This window comes from Pseudophryne corroboree, chromosome 2 (assembly GCF_028390025.1).
Source record: "Pseudophryne corroboree isolate aPseCor3 chromosome 2, aPseCor3.hap2, whole genome shotgun sequence".
In the NCBI taxonomy this organism is placed as follows: domain Eukaryota; kingdom Metazoa; phylum Chordata; class Amphibia; order Anura; family Myobatrachidae; genus Pseudophryne; species Pseudophryne corroboree.
In genome coordinates, this window is record NC_086445.1 from 849621532 (window position 1) to 849637283 (window position 15752).

At 43.9% G+C, this 15752-nt stretch overlaps 1 protein-coding gene across 1 annotated transcript in view; it reads right to left on the reverse strand.

Moving 5' to 3' along the window:
• CLTRN (collectrin, amino acid transport regulator) overlaps nucleotides 1-12108 on the reverse strand; it is a 106276-nt gene extending 94168 nt beyond the window's left edge. The window contains exon 1 of the mRNA XM_063957368.1: nucleotides 12027-12108. The gene's annotated coding sequence lies outside the window, so the exon portion shown is untranslated. The remainder of the gene's footprint in view (nucleotides 1-12026) is intronic.
• Between the last annotated feature and the right edge of the window lie 3644 nt (nucleotides 12109-15752).

Consider the following 15752-nt stretch of genomic DNA (forward strand, 5'->3'; position numbering starts at 1 on the left):
ATCCACTCTCTATTCCATCTAAGCCATGGACCCACATTTCAATGGATTTTGTTGTGGACTTGCCCAAATCCTCGGGGATGACAGCCATCTGGGTTGTCGTTGACAGGTTTTCGAAGATGGCGCACTTCGTTCCACTGGTTGGGCTGCCATCGGCCAGACGCCTGTCTGAATTATTTATGCTGCATGTTGTGCGTCTCCACGGGTTGCCACTTGATGTGGTCTCTGACCGCGGATCCCAGTTTGTGGCCAAATTCTGGAGGGCATTTTGTTCCGATCTCCAGATTTCTGTCAGCTTGTCGTCAGGCTACCATCCGCAGTCTAATGGGCAGACTGAAAGGGTGAACCAGTCCTTGGAGCAGTTCCTCAGGTGTTATGTCTCCAAGTGTCAGACTGACTGGGTTGCTCATCTGTCAATGGCGGAGTTTGCCTATAACAACGCGGCTCACTCTGCTACAGGGATCTCTCCCTTCCTTTGTGTGTATGGGCATCATCCTAAGGCCAATTCTTTTGACCCCCTGGACTCCACGCCTGGTGGTTCCTCTGTCGTTTCGGTCCTTAGAGGTATTTGGAGGAAAGTGAAGAAAGCCCTTGTGTCTGTGTCATTAGTGACCAAAAGGGTTTTTGATAAGCGGAAAAGACCCTGCAGCTTCAAATTAGGAGACTTCGTCTGGTTGTCTACCAAGAATTTGAAGTTGAGACAGCCATCTCATAAGTTAGGCCCCCGGTTCATCGGCCCTTATAAGATCACCAGGGTTATCAATCTGGTGGCATTTCAGTTAGATCTGCCCCGTTCTTTGGGTATCAATAAAACATTTAATTGTTCCCTTTTAAAACGGGCGATTAGTAATCCTTCTTCCAGAGGAAGACCTTCCCCTCTTCTGATACGTGGCCAGAGGGAGTTTGTTGTTGAAAGGATTCTTGACTCCAAGATGGTTCGGGGTCGGCTGTCATTTTTGGTGCACTGGAAGGGGTATGGCCCGGAGGAGCGGTCGTGGGTGCGCAGTTGTGATCTTCATGCCCCCAGACTGATACGCTCTTTCTTCTCGCAGTTCCCCGATAAACCCGGTGGTAGGGGTTCTTTGACCCCTCGTCAGAGGGGGGGTACTGTTAGGGTCTCCTGCCCTGTGCTGCCACGTCGTCATGGCAACCGGGAGACAAGTGCTAGCGGAGTAACCTGAGCGCAGCTGATACTCCGGTTCGGGTCTTTTGCTGTGCAGTGGTTACAGGCAGGGGATCCGGTGCTGGTTTTTGTGCTCACAGTCTGTGAGGTCTGAGGGGGGCGTGGACAGCACCTGCTTTATAAGGCCTCTTCTCAGGTTAAGCAGATGCTGCTGAATCTTTGTTGGTTAGTCAGTTCCTGAAAGTTAGCCAGTACTGTGTAGCTTTGTATTTGTTGTTGCTTACTGCAAATAGGCCTGGGGATTTGGTACTACACTCTGCCAATCCAGACCTAGCAGTAAGACTGGAGTCAGTCGTTTAGCCTGCTGAGGTTCTTTTGCTATTCTGTGAACCCAGCAGGTTTGTGGCTGTACTTTCAGACCTGCCTGCTTAATCCTCTCTCACTGTGCAGGGCGTCCATGTGTCAGTTTAGTGGCAGTAAGCTGAACCTGGGCCCTGCAAGTGAGAATTAGGATTGTGGAGACTCTCCTTGTGTCTATTATTCCATCTCTGACCAAGGAGTTTACTGCCACACCCGTTGGTAACCCTTTAGGGTTTTGCTGTTGCCCTTAGCAACAGCATTTCGGGTTCTCTACATTTTAAAACACAACATCTTGCTTTTTCCATCTGAGCATTTCTAATACTAGGGAGACACCCAGTTTCTTAGCCTCTGGGCTTCTCTGTTCACTCTGTGTTGGTTTTGTTATCCTATCACCTTCTGTGTACGTTATGTCATATTTCCCAGTCTGTCTGTGAGTTCATTTGTTTTGCATCCCTCTCTGTTCAGACACCAGTACATTCCTACAGGCACTGGTGTGCATAACAGTTCAAACACCAGTACATTCCTGCAGGCACTGGTGTGCATAACACATATAATGCGGTAAGACCACAATACATCTCCTGTGACCAGTGGCGTAAGTTTGACCCAGTTGCCCGGAGGCAAGGAAAATATTGGTGCCCCCCTATATATATATATATATATATATATATATATATATAGTTGATAGTTGTTTGGAGAGCGCTCAAGTATGCATTAAAGTCTCTTTGCAATCTTTCTATAGTATCTCAAAGAATAGTCACGGATAGTGGGATGATCCTGAAAAATACCCTCGCACCAGATTCACCAGACAGTAAAATCACTCGTTAGTCCTTCGCCAAAATTAATAAAAATTCTTTTATTTTTTAAAAAAGTTTATAACTCTTACATTGATCTTTAGACAATCATGGGATATGATCTTATAAGGACTAGCTGTCCACCCCAGCCGGGGAGGAGCTCAATGACAGCTTGTCCACTCACTATGTCTCATCATCCAACGCGTTTCATCTAAACATAGACTTCCTCAGGGGTGTTTTTATATGTAAGAGCGATGTCCTAATTGTAGAACCGTAATGCTTGGGAAAGTATCCCTAAACACGCACCACTAAAAATCCTAATGCTAATATCCTAAATTTAGAGGAATATCCAATGTAGGGTACTGCAAACTTCTTAAACCAGCGTACAGGAACAATTCAGACTCTAGAGTGTAAGGACAGCATTGAGGACAGCAGCTCCAGATTGCAGCTAACAAAAAATAAAAGCTGTATTAGAGAGTCTGAATTGTTCCTGTACGCTGGTAAAAAAAAAAAAAAAAGCTGCAGTGCCTGCAGCAAAACGCGTCAGGAGGCTTGCCAGGCCACCATCTCTTGATACTACAGCTGCCTCTGTGTGTCCGGACCAGGACTGGATTCCAAATCTTGCAGAAAAACTGAGGTGAACTAAACCATCTGGAACACCACCCATCTTCTCCATAACAGGAGGATACCGCATTGCAGTGAGGACCCCTTTAATCCCTTGCCTGGGTTTGAGTTCAACAAAAGGACACTCTCAAGGGACTACACCTCCAGCGGCTTACTGTGGCAATAACCCATGTGGGACTGCACCTTTGGTCCATTTCCAGTCTTTTTCACCCATTTCTCTACCAGTCCATTTTTAATAGGAACGGACTACACCAGATATGCAGCATTTTGATTAATTGTCCATACTGAATGAGTGGCCATGTTATGGTTTTTATGTGTTTTAAACAATATGTCTAATTAAATTGTGATTAGTTTTTTTCACTCAATCCTTCATATTCATTAATCATTTATTCCGCTAGCGCTGCTATTTTATCTGTTTAATTGTATGTGGTTCTGGGTTTGACTACCCCATTTTTTTAGCAGCAGCATTAGAAACGCAACATCCATTAAGCGCCTGACCCTTTTCACCTTTGGTAGAAAAACTCCTTGTCCTTACTTAAGTAGCAGCCAATAGAAATTACTGAATTGCCTCCATTAACACATTCCAGGCATCAAAGTCCTCAATTATAATGGGTGCATCATAAAGTGCATGAAAATAAAACATGAAAAAGCCAAGTATAAAATTCTCATAGATAATACATAAAAATAACATCAAGAAATAAAGCACATACAATTTACGTAAAAAAGATCAATAATAACGGCATCATACCGAGAATAATGAATTTAAAAAAATACTTTAATTCAAATTTTCCATTTAGGCCATTGGAGACAAGGGCTTTTAATGCATGTATCCAGTGCATTTCTGTTTGCGCCAACCGTACCTCAGTATTTTTATATGTCCATGTATTTATTAACAATCTGTTCTATACCCCAAAAGTTTATTTATTTCACATTCATTACCATTATGAGACTGCTTGAAATGTGGTAACAGGGTATCAGTCTCCAATCCCTTACACATGTTGTATATATTGTATTTTTATAAAGATGCACTTTTAAGAATTCTGGTAGTCTTTCCGATATATAATAGGCCATATTTGCATTATATTGCATACATCACATTTTTAGATGTACAGGTGATAAATTGGTTCATTTTGTATAAAGTAACATTAATTGTGAATTCTTTATACTTATTGGTCTTTGTGTTAACACTCCTATGTACAAGACAAGATACACATAGGTGAAAACCGCTCACCGCTTCTTTTATTTTCTTCTAGGGCACTCTTAACCAATTTATCTTTAATATCCTCTTCAGACAGAAATGTCTGAAAATCCCGGCATTTACGTAGCGGGTAGCTTTGCCTGTACCTGCCTGACCCCCCTTTCACACAGACAAGCAAATTACCGGGTCAAGAAATTCTATCCGGTAATTTGTGGATCAACTCGGGTATTTTGTCTATGTGAGTCAACCCGGGTCAAAATTCCCTGGTCTCCGATCCTGGTAAATTACTGAGTCGAAGTCCCGGGAATTTCAACCAAGGTTGACCCTTTCCCACAGAAAAAGGACCCGTGTTCAACAGCAAATTACCGGATAGAACTTCTTAACCCAGTAATTTGACTTTCTGTCTGAAAAGGGAATAAGTGACTTTTTTGTATTGATGAGTGGGTTCGGATCCTCGGGATCAGAACCCCCCCGAACTTCACCCATTTTACACGGGTCCGAGGCAGACTCGGATCCTCCCGCCTTGCTCGGTTAACCCAAGCGCGCCCGAACGTCATCATCCCGCGGTCGGATTCTCGCAAGATTTGTATTCTATATAAGGAGCCGCGCGTTGCCGCCATTTTTCACTCATGCATTGGAGATGATCGTGAGAGGACGTGGCTGGCGTCCTCTCAGTTTCTATGTTCAGTGGGCTGCAAATTGTGCTGCAAATATCTGTGCTCAGTGTGTTGCAAATATCTGTGCTCAGTGTGCTGCAAGTGCAAATATCTACGTTCTCTGCCTGAAAAATGCTCCATATGTGACTGTGCTCAGTGTGCTGCAAATATCTGTGCTCAGTGTGCTAATTGCTTTATTGTGGGGACTAGGGACCAGCAGTATTATATAGTAGGAGGACAGTGCAGAGTTTTGCTGACCAGTGACCACCAGTTTTATACGTTCTCTGCCTGAAAAACGCTCCATATCTGTGCTGCATTGTAGTATATAGTGGGAGGACAGTGCAGAATTTTGCTGACCACCAGTATAACTATATATATATAGCAGTACGGTACAGTAGTTGCTGACCACCAGTATATACTATATAGCCGTATGGTACAGAAGGCCACTGCTCTACCTACCTCTGTGTCGTCAAGTATACTATCCATCCATACCTGTGGTGCATTTCAGTTGTGCACAGTTTGCTGACCACCAGTATAACTATATATATAGCAGTACGGTACAGTAGTCCACTGCTCTACCTACCTCTGTGTCGTCAAGTATACTATCCATCCATACCTGTGGTGCATTTCAGTTTTGCACAGTTTGCTGACCACCAGTATATACTATATAGCAGTATGGTACAGAAGGCCACTGCTCTACCTACCTCTGTGTCGGCAAGTATACTATCCATCCATACCTGTGGTGCATTTCAGTTTTGCACAGTTTGCTGACCACCAGTATAACTATATATATATATATATAGCAGTACGGTACAGTAGTCCACTGCTCTACCTACATCTGTGTCGTCAGGTATACTATCCATCCATACCTGTGGTGCATTTCAGTTTTGCACAGTTTGCTGACCACCAGTATATACTATATAGCAGTACGGTACAGAAGGCCACTGCTCTACCTACCTCTGTGTCGTCAAGTATACTATCCATCCATACCTGTGGTGCATTTCAGTTTTGCACAGTTTGCTGACCACCAGTATAACTATATATATATATATATATATATATATAGCAGTACGGTACAGTAGTCCACTGCTCTACCTACCTCTGTGTCGTCAAGTATACTATCCATCCATACCTGTGGTGCATTTCAGTTTTGCACAGTTTGCTGACCACCAGTATATAATATATATATAGTAGTACGGTACAGTAGTCCACTGCTCTACCTACCTCTGTGTCGTCAAGTATACTATCCATCTATACCTGTGGTGCATTTCAGTTTTGCACAGTTTGCTGTCCATCAGTATATAATATATAGCAGTACGGTACAGTAGGCCACTGCTCTACCTACCTCTGTGTCGTCAAGTATACTATCCATCCATACCTGTGGTGCATTTCAGTTTTGCACAGTTTGCTGACCACCAGTATATAATATATAGCAGGCGCAACATTTAAATTTGAAAGTAAAGGTAGGAAAAGACAGAATATGAAGAAATATCAGACTGAATGATTGAATTAAATTATAGCACATTTATTTCCCAAAAAATTAATAAAAAATCTGTATGAGCACAATAAATGGGACAGTTTATATCTAGAATCTTTCTCCAGTACCAGTCCCTATATATAAAATGATCCACACAGTCACAGCCTGATCGGCTTAAAATGTCCTGAGACCTGATTTCCTTTGCCACAAGGGCTTCCGGTATTTTAAAAAACGTGCTTTTTATATATAAAAGGTGTGCTATAGAACATCACACTAAGGTCTCATATAATGTTTTAGTGACAAAATAGGACCATACACACCCTAAGTGAACTGGTGTAGGCTGACAGAATTATTCCGGATAGCAATATGTACTGTTTCTATTTCCTGATAGTGGTGCATTTCAGTTTTGCACAGTTTTCTGACCACCAGTATATACTATATAGCAGTACGGTACAGAAGGCCACTGCTCTACCTACCTCTGTGTCGTCAAGTATACTATCCATCCATACCAGTGGTGCATTTCAGTTGTGCGCAGTATATATAGTAGTAGGCCATTGCTATTGATATATTACTGGCATATAATTCTACACATTAAAAAATGGAGAACAAAAATGTGGAGGGTAAAATAGGGAAAGATCAAGATCCACTTCCACCTCGTGCTGAAGCTGCTGCCACTAGTCATGGCCGAGACGATGAAATGCCATCAACGTCATCTGCCAAGGCCAATGCCCAATGTCATAGTAGAGAGCATGTAAAATAAAAAAAAATAAAGCTCAGTAAAATAACCCAAAAATCTAAATGAATATCGTCTGAGGAGAAGCGTAAACTTCCCAATGTGCCATTTACGACACGGAGTGGCAAGGAATGGCTGAGGCCCTGGCCTATGTTCAAGGCTAGTGGTTCAGCTTCACCTGAGGATGGAACCACTCATCCTCCTGCTAGAAAACTTAAAAGAGTTAAGATGGCAAAAGCACAGCAAAGAACTGTGCGTTCTTCTAAATGACAAATCCCCAAGGAGAGTCCAATTGTGTCGGTTGCGATGCCTGACCTTCCCAACACTGGACGGGAAGAGGTTGCGCCTTCCACCATTTGCACGCCCCCTGCAAGTGCTGGAAGGAGCACCCGCAGTCCAGTTCCTGATAGTCAAATTGAAGATGTCACTGTTGAAGTACACCAGGATGAGGATATGGGTGTTGCTGGCGCTGGGGAGGAAATTGACAAGGAGGATTCCGATGGTGAGGTAGTTTGTTTAAGTCAGGCACCCGGGGAGACACCTGTTGTCCGTGGGACGAATATATGGCCATTGACATGCCTGGTCAAAATACAAAAAAAATCATCTCTTCGGTGTGGAATTATTTCAACAGAAATGCGGACAACTGGTGTCAAGCCATGTGTTGCCTTTGTCAAGCTGTAATAAGTAGGGGTTAGGACGTTAACCACCTAGGAACATCCTCCCTTATACGTCACCTGGACCGCATTCATCAGAAGTCAGTGACAATTTCAAAAACTTTGGATGACAGCAGAAGCAGTCCACTGACCACTAAATCCCTTCCTCTTGTAACCAAGCTCCTGCAAACCACACCACCAACTCCCTCAGTGTCAATTTCCTCCTTAGACAGGAAAGCCAATAGTCCTGCAGGCCATGTTACTGTCAAGTCTGACGAGTTCTCTCCTGCCTGGGATTCCTCCGATGCATCCTTGAGTGTAACGCCTATTGCTGCTGGCGCTGCTGTTGTTGCTGCTGGGAGTAGATCGTCATCCCAGAGGGGAAGTCGGAAGACCACTTGTACTACTTCCAGTAAGCAATTGACTGTCCAACAGTCCTTTGCGAGGAAGATGAAATATCACAGCAGACATCCTGCTGCAAAGCGGATAACTCAGGCCTTGGCAGCCTGGGTGGTGAGAAACGTGTTTCCGGTATCCACCGTTAATTCACAGGGAACTAGAGACTTGATTGAGGTACTGTGTCCCCGGTACCAAATACCATCTAGGTTCCATTTCTCTAGGCAGGCGATACCGAAAATGTACACAGACGTCAGAAAAAGAGTCACCAGTGTCCTAAAAAATGCAGTTGTACCCAATGTCCACTTAACCACGGACATGTGGACAAGTGGAGCAGGGCAGACTCAGGACTATATGACTGTGACAGCCCACTGGGTATATGTATTGCCTCCCGCAGCAAGAACAGCAGCGGCGGCACCAGTAGCAGCATCTCGCAAATGCCAACTCGTTCCTAGGCAGGCTACGCTTTGTATCACAGCTTTCCATAAGAGGCACACAGTTGACAACCTCTTACAGAAACTGAGGAACATCATCGCAGAATGGCTTACCCCAATTGGACTCTCCTGGGGATTTGTGACATCGGACAACGCCACCAATATTGTGCGTGCATTACACCTGGGCAAATTCCAGCACGTCCCATAATTTGCACATACATTGTATTTGGTGGTGCAGAATTATTTAAAAAAACGACAGGGGCGTGCAAGAGATGCTGTCGGTGGCCCGAAGAATTGCGGGCCACTTTTGGCATTCAGCCACCGCGTGTCGAAGACTGGGGCACCAGCAAACAGTACTGAACCTGCCCTGCCATCATCTGAAGCAAGAGGTGGTAACGAGGTGGAATTCAAGCCTCTATATGCTTCAGAGGATGGAGGAGCAGCAAAAGGCCATTCAAGCCTATACATCTGCCTACGATATAGGCAAAGGAGGGGGAATGCACCTGACTCAAGCGCAGTGGAGAATGATTTCAACGTTGTGCAAGGTTCTGCAACCCTTTGAACTTGCCACACGTGAAGTCAGTTCAGACACTGCCAGCCTGAGTCAGGTCATTCCCCTCATCAGGCTTTTGCAGGAGAAGCTGGAAAGATTGAAGGAGGAGCTAAAACAGAGCGATTCCGCTAGGCATGTGGGACTTGTGGATGGAGCCCTTAATTCGCTTAACCAGGATTCACGGGTGGTCAATCTGTTGAAATCAGAGCACTACATTTTGGCCACCGTGCTCGATCCTAGATTTAAAACCTATGTTGTATCTCTCTTTCCGGCAGACACAAGTCTGCAGAGGTTCAAAGACCTGCTGGTGAGAAAATTGTCAAGTCAAGCGGAACGTGACCCGTCAACAGCTCCTCCTTCACATTCTCCCGCAACTGGGGGTGCGAGGAAAAGGCTAAGAATTCCGAACCTACCCACTGACGGTGATGCAGGGCAGTCTGGAGCGAGTGCTGACATCTGGTCCGGACTGAAGGACCTGCCAACAATTACTGACATGTCGTCTACTGTCACTGCATATGATTCTGTCACCATTGAAAGAATGGTGGAGGATTATATGAGTGACCACATCCAAGTAGGCACGTCAGACAGTCCGTACGTATACTGGCAGGAAAAAGAGGCAATTTGGAGGCCCTTGCACAAACTGGCTTTATTCTACCTAAGTTGCCTCCCCTCCAGTGTGTACTCCAAAAGAGTGTTTAGTGCAGCCACTCACCTTGTTAGCAATCGGCGTACGAGGTTACTTCCAGAAAATGTGGAGAAGATGTTTATCAAAATGAATTATAATCAATTCCTCCGTGGAGACATTCACCATAATTGCCTCCAGAAAGTACACAGGGACCTGAGATGGTGGATTCCAGTGGGGACGAATTAATAATCTGTGAGGAGGGGGATGTACACACTACACAGTGAAAGGGGTGAGGAATCAGACAATGAGGAGGAGGTGGACATCTTGCCTCTGTAGAGCCATTTGCAAGGAGAGATTGATTGCTTCTTTTTTGGTGGGGGCCCAAACCAACCAATCATTTCAATTACAGTTGTGTGGCAGACCCTGTTGCTGAAATGATGGGTTTGTTAAAGTGTGCATGTCCTGTTTATACAACATAAGGGTGGGTGGGAGGGCCCAAGGACAATTCCATCTTGCACCTCTTTTTTCTTTCATTTTTCTGTGCATCATGTGCTGTTTGGGGACTATTTTTTTGAAGTGCCATCCTGCCTGACACTGCAGTGCCACTCCTAGATGGGCCAGGTGTTTGTGTCGGCCACTTGGGTCGCTTAGCTTAGTCACACAGCTACCTCATTGCGCCTCTTTTTTTCTTTGCATCATGTGCTGTTTGGGGACTATTTTTTTGAAGTGCCATCCTGCGTGACACTGCAGTGCCACTCCTAGATGGGCAGGTGTTTGTGTCAGCCACTTGGGTCACTTAGCTTAGTCACACAGCTACCTCATTGCGCCTCTTTTTTTCTTTGCATCATGTGCTGTTTGGGGACTATTTTTTTGAAGTGCCATCCTGTCTGACACTGCAGTGCCACTCCTAGATGGGCCAGGTGTTTGTGTCGGCCACTTGGGTTGCTTAGCTTAGTCATCCAGCGATCTCAGTGCAAATTTTAGGACTAAAAATAATATTGTGATGTGTGAGGTGTTCAGAATAGACTGAAAATGAGTGGAAATTATGGTTATTGAGGTCAATAATACTATGGGATCAAAATGACCCCCAAATTCTATGATTTAAGCTGTTTTTGAGGTTTTTTTTTGTTAAAAAAAAAACCGAATCCAAAACACACCCGAATCCGACAAAACATTTTCAGGGAGGTTTTGCCAAAACGCGTCCAAATCCAAAACACGGCCGCGGAACCGAATCCAAAACCAAAACACAAAACCCAAAAAATTTCAGGTGCACATCACTACTTTTTTGTAAATTTGCTTTTTAAAAGTGGGTCTTGTTCCAGAAGCTTCCATTTTCTCCTTATTATTGCCTCTATTTCTTTATGTAGGGAGCTCAAGTCTGAGACACAAGACTATTCTATATTTTTTTGTTTAGATTCTTTCTAAGCTTTATCTTTCAGGAGTGCTTCCTTTTTATAAGTTTAACCTTCTCTTTAGCAAGATCTAGTGGCTTTTTTTTTGGAACCCATTTGTTCAAAACATTTAGACATGATCTCAAGTTGTTCTTTAAAAAAACATGCTGTTGTTGTTGTGAACAGTTACGCTTGGATATTATGAATTGACTAAAGGGAATACCCTCCAGCCAGTTCATGTGATATTGGCTGTTAGTTTTAAATAAAGAAGTTTGAGTCTGTTGACTTTTTATACATTTTTATCTCAATATTAATCTCCTTCACATATATATCTAACAAAAACAAACAAACAACAACCTCTTTTTACTAATAGAATAAGTCAATTTAATGTTGTGATCATTAGCAGTGCCGTAACTAGGCATTTTAGCGCTGTGTGCAAGAAACGGCAGTGGCGTGCACCCCCCCATGTAAGACAGGGGCAGTGCGCGCCATAGGCGCGCAAAAAATGTATAGGGGCATGGCTTCACGGGGAAGGGGCGTGGCCACAAAATAATAGCAATTCATACTACGGTGCACAGTAGTCTACATTATTCAAATTACGCTGCACAGTAGCGCCACTACACCAGGTAGAGCCCCTTTTATACATTACAGCAGACAGTCCCCCTTTTTACACATTGCGGCAGCCAGTCCCCCTTTTTACACATTGCGGCAGCCAGGCCCCCTCTTTACACATTGCGGCAGCCAGTCCCCCTTTTTACACATTGCGGCAGCCAGTCCCCCTTTTTACATATTGCGGCAGCCAGGCCCCCTTTTTACACATTACGGCAGCCAGGCCCCCTTTTTACACATTGCGGCAGCCAGGACCCCTTTTTACACATTGCGGCAGCCAGGCCCCCTTTCTATACATACATTGCGGCAGCCAGGCCCCCTTTTTACACATTGCGGCAGCCAGGCCCCCTTTTTACACATTGCGGCAGACGGTGTCCCCCTGAGAGAGAGAGAGGGATATACTTACCTTCTCCCCGCTGACAGGCTCCTCGTGCTGGCATCTCCCTCTCGGTGCAGGCAGTGAGGTGAGAAGGAGGAGGAGGGAGGGGGAGCAGGGAGCCGCAGCAGCGCTATTTGATTGGTAGTAAGCGCTGCTGCAGCATCCCCCTCTCCTTCCGTATTGGTTGCCTGGCGCTGCTGTGGATGCTGGGATGAAGGAACCGCATCCCAGCATCCATAGCAGCGCTGGGCAGCCAATACAGAAGGAGAGGGGGATGCTGCAGCGGCGCTTACTACCAATCAAATAGCGCTGCTGCGGCTCCCTGCTCCCCCTCCCTCCTCCTCCTTGAATGCTGCCTGGCGCTGGTCTCTTCTCCCTCCAGCGCGGCGCACGGCGCACACAGCAGCCAGAGGCGGCATGTAATGAGTCAATTTGACTCATTACATGCCGCTGGCCGTTGCGCCCTCAGGGCAACTGCGCTGTGTGCCAAGCCCACTTGGCACACACGTAGTTACGGCCCTGATCATTAGCATTAAGGCGATTACAAAATTATCTTAAACATTTCTCACTGCCCCATTAACATCGTTAATGAATCTATTCCAGGACACCAGACCTGCCACCACCAATCCTCCATGCCACACCGCCGACTCCTTCCAGTATGACATGAATACAATGGCATAACTAGTGGTAAACCTGGTGCCCATAGCTGTATTGACTTGCTGGAGAAAATACCACCATTATAATAAAAATATCTATGAAGTACAAAATACTTTCCAGTATAAAATCCTCCATGTTATTTTCCATGTTAGTTTTATCAAGGTCCTTTAGTATGACACAGCCTCTAAATCTTTAGTGGGTAGAATGATTGTATATAAAATGCTCACATCTGCAATGCCGATGATGCAATTAGAATCCCATTCAATAGTTTCAAATTTCCAGAGAGTGTCACCAGTATCTTTTACATAAGATTTACTTTGGGTGACTAATAGTTGCAGGAATAAATCTATTTCTGCAGATAAATTTGAAGTGATCCCATTGCATCCCAATATTATGGGTCTGCCAGGGGGTGGAGAGAGTACTTTTGGTAATATATACATTATTGTGCAATAATTTTAGGCAGGTCTGGAATAAAATGCTGCAAAGTAAGAATGCTTTCAAAAATAGAAGTGTTAATAGTTTATTGTGTATCAATTAACAAAATGAAAAATGAATGAACAGAAGTGTAATCTAAATAAAATCAATATTTGGTGTGACTACCCTGAAAGAACTCGGCAGGTAGGTTGCTAAAAACATCATGGAGAACTATCCATAGATCTTGTGTGGATGTAGGCTTGCTCAAATCCTTCTGTCTCTTCATGTAATCCCAGACAGACTCCATGATGTTGAGATCAGGGCTCTGTTGGGGCCATATCATCACTTTCAGGACTCATTGTTCTTCTTTATGTTGAAGAAAGTTCTTAATGAAATTGGCTGTATGTTTGGGGTCATTATACTGCTGCAGAACAAATTTGGAGCCAATCAGACGCCTCACTGAAGGTACTGCATGATGGCTAAAACTGGAAACAAATCACTGCCAAACCTTCCAAGGCCAAGACTTTCTGAGCATTCATCTTCCTACGAGAGCACTTGATGCACTGGATGACAGGAATGCCCTGACAGCTATGCCAGGAACAATAGGGGATGACACAGGAATACAGAAAGGAACATTGCAGCCACAATAGATCCAATACTGAAAATTTCACATAATGGAGAATCTAAGGTTGAGAGATGAGCTGGAACAGAAATTACCACCCAGATTAACCACTAGAAGCTTGCAAAAGGCAAGGGACGTGATCATCCCACTGCCTGGCCGCATTGCAGCAGACTGAAAGAACTGCTGAGTGGCAAGGGTGAAAAATGGGGAAGGGAAGGCTGGGACAAAGGGAAAGCAAGAGAAGAAAATAGAAAAATAAGACAAAGGAATAAAAAAAGATTAGAAAGGCAGCAGACAGAAAGAGACAGAAATAAGAAACTGAGGAGGACTACAAGTACCACACTTAGCCCAGTATCACAGATTCACACTGGGGGATATGTATCAAACCTTACAGACAGATAAAGTGGAGAAAGATAAAGTACAAACCAATCAGCTCATACTGTAACTGTAATTTTATAGGCTGTGTTTGAAAAGTGACAGCTAAAATCTAATTGGTTGGTACTTTTTCTCTCTTCAAGCTTTAATACATTTCCCCACTGTTACTATACAGGACAGGAACACACAGCAAAAGAGCCAGATCCCTGACTGAAACAGCACTTTAAAGAACAAATTCCCATGCAGCAGAAAGGCACCCTATTGACTTGCACTAAATCTTAAATCTTAACACCTATCTGTCCAGTAAGTAATGCTCCCACCTATTAATTGCCCTCTGTAGTCATAAGTGAGTTTGTCCTTGATTTATTCCAGGATCTAATACTACTCATGTTGACTTCTTAGGCCTCCTGCCCCTAGAAGACACAAAATGGCCCCATGGGACCCTCTACTCAACGCAGTACTGAGCCTCTGGTGGATTCCAGTGTCCTGGCAGAGATATGTTCTTTGTTTATAATGGGTTCTACAGTAGATGGCAAACAAATGCCACTAGCCTGTAACCATCACAGGTGGTATACCCCTTGAGATCAGAAGACATCTGAGTGCATTGTACAACAGTGACAGGTAAAATTACTAAAGCTTCTAACAAATGAAAAGTGGTGATGTTGACCATAACAAACAATCAAATTATGTCTATCATTTGTCTATTGCATCCTAGAAAATGATTGGTTGCTATATGCAACATCACCACTTTTCAGTTATAGAAGCTTACAGTGGCAAACGCAGGATTTGCATGGGGGGGTTTCCAGAACTGGGCGGAGCCAATCACGGGGGTGGGGACTGAGGTGACCCAGTATATGCTGGGTCCGTAAAACTAGTGTGTCTGTGTGTATGTGTGTGTGTGTGTGTGTGTGTGTGTGTATATATATATATATATATACACATATATCTACACATATATATATACACATATACATAGCATATTAAACATGCATACATATATATATATATATGTACACACACATACAGTACACATATATATACACATGTATATATATATCGTGTGTGTGTGTGTGTGTGTGTTTATATGTATGTATGTATATACATGTGTATATATGTATGCACATGGATATATATGTACTATAATTAAAAGAAAGTAAACTTTTATTGCACTTACAAGTGCCACCAGGAAGACAGCAGGCTGCAGAGGACGCTAGACAGCCATTAATAATACTCATGCAGCTAAAAAAAAAAAAAAAAAAATTTTTTTTTTACAGGAGGGGGGTTTCTGGGTGCTCGGAAACCCCCCCTGGGTGCGCCACTGGCTTTAGTAAATATACACCTAACAGAGAGGCAGAGGAGTGGATTTATAAGATACATTCATCATGCCTCAAAACATCTTGGGATTAACTTCATCAATGTGCATGCCTTCCCCCCCCCCCCCCCCCCCCTGGTTAGCAGCCTCCGCAAAGTAAAAATGCGCCTGGTTGTTCAAAGAGGTAGAAAAATCTTTAAGTGGTGCACTTGCAAAGTATACCCACTTTATTATCAAAAACAAATATAAATATATGGGCACATCTCTGGTCAGTGTTGCTTGTATATACTCTAATCAGATAACACATGGGCTTAGTTTAGTACAGACTTATAGCAATTACAATAGTATCAGTGTATGGTGCTGTTGCTGTCTA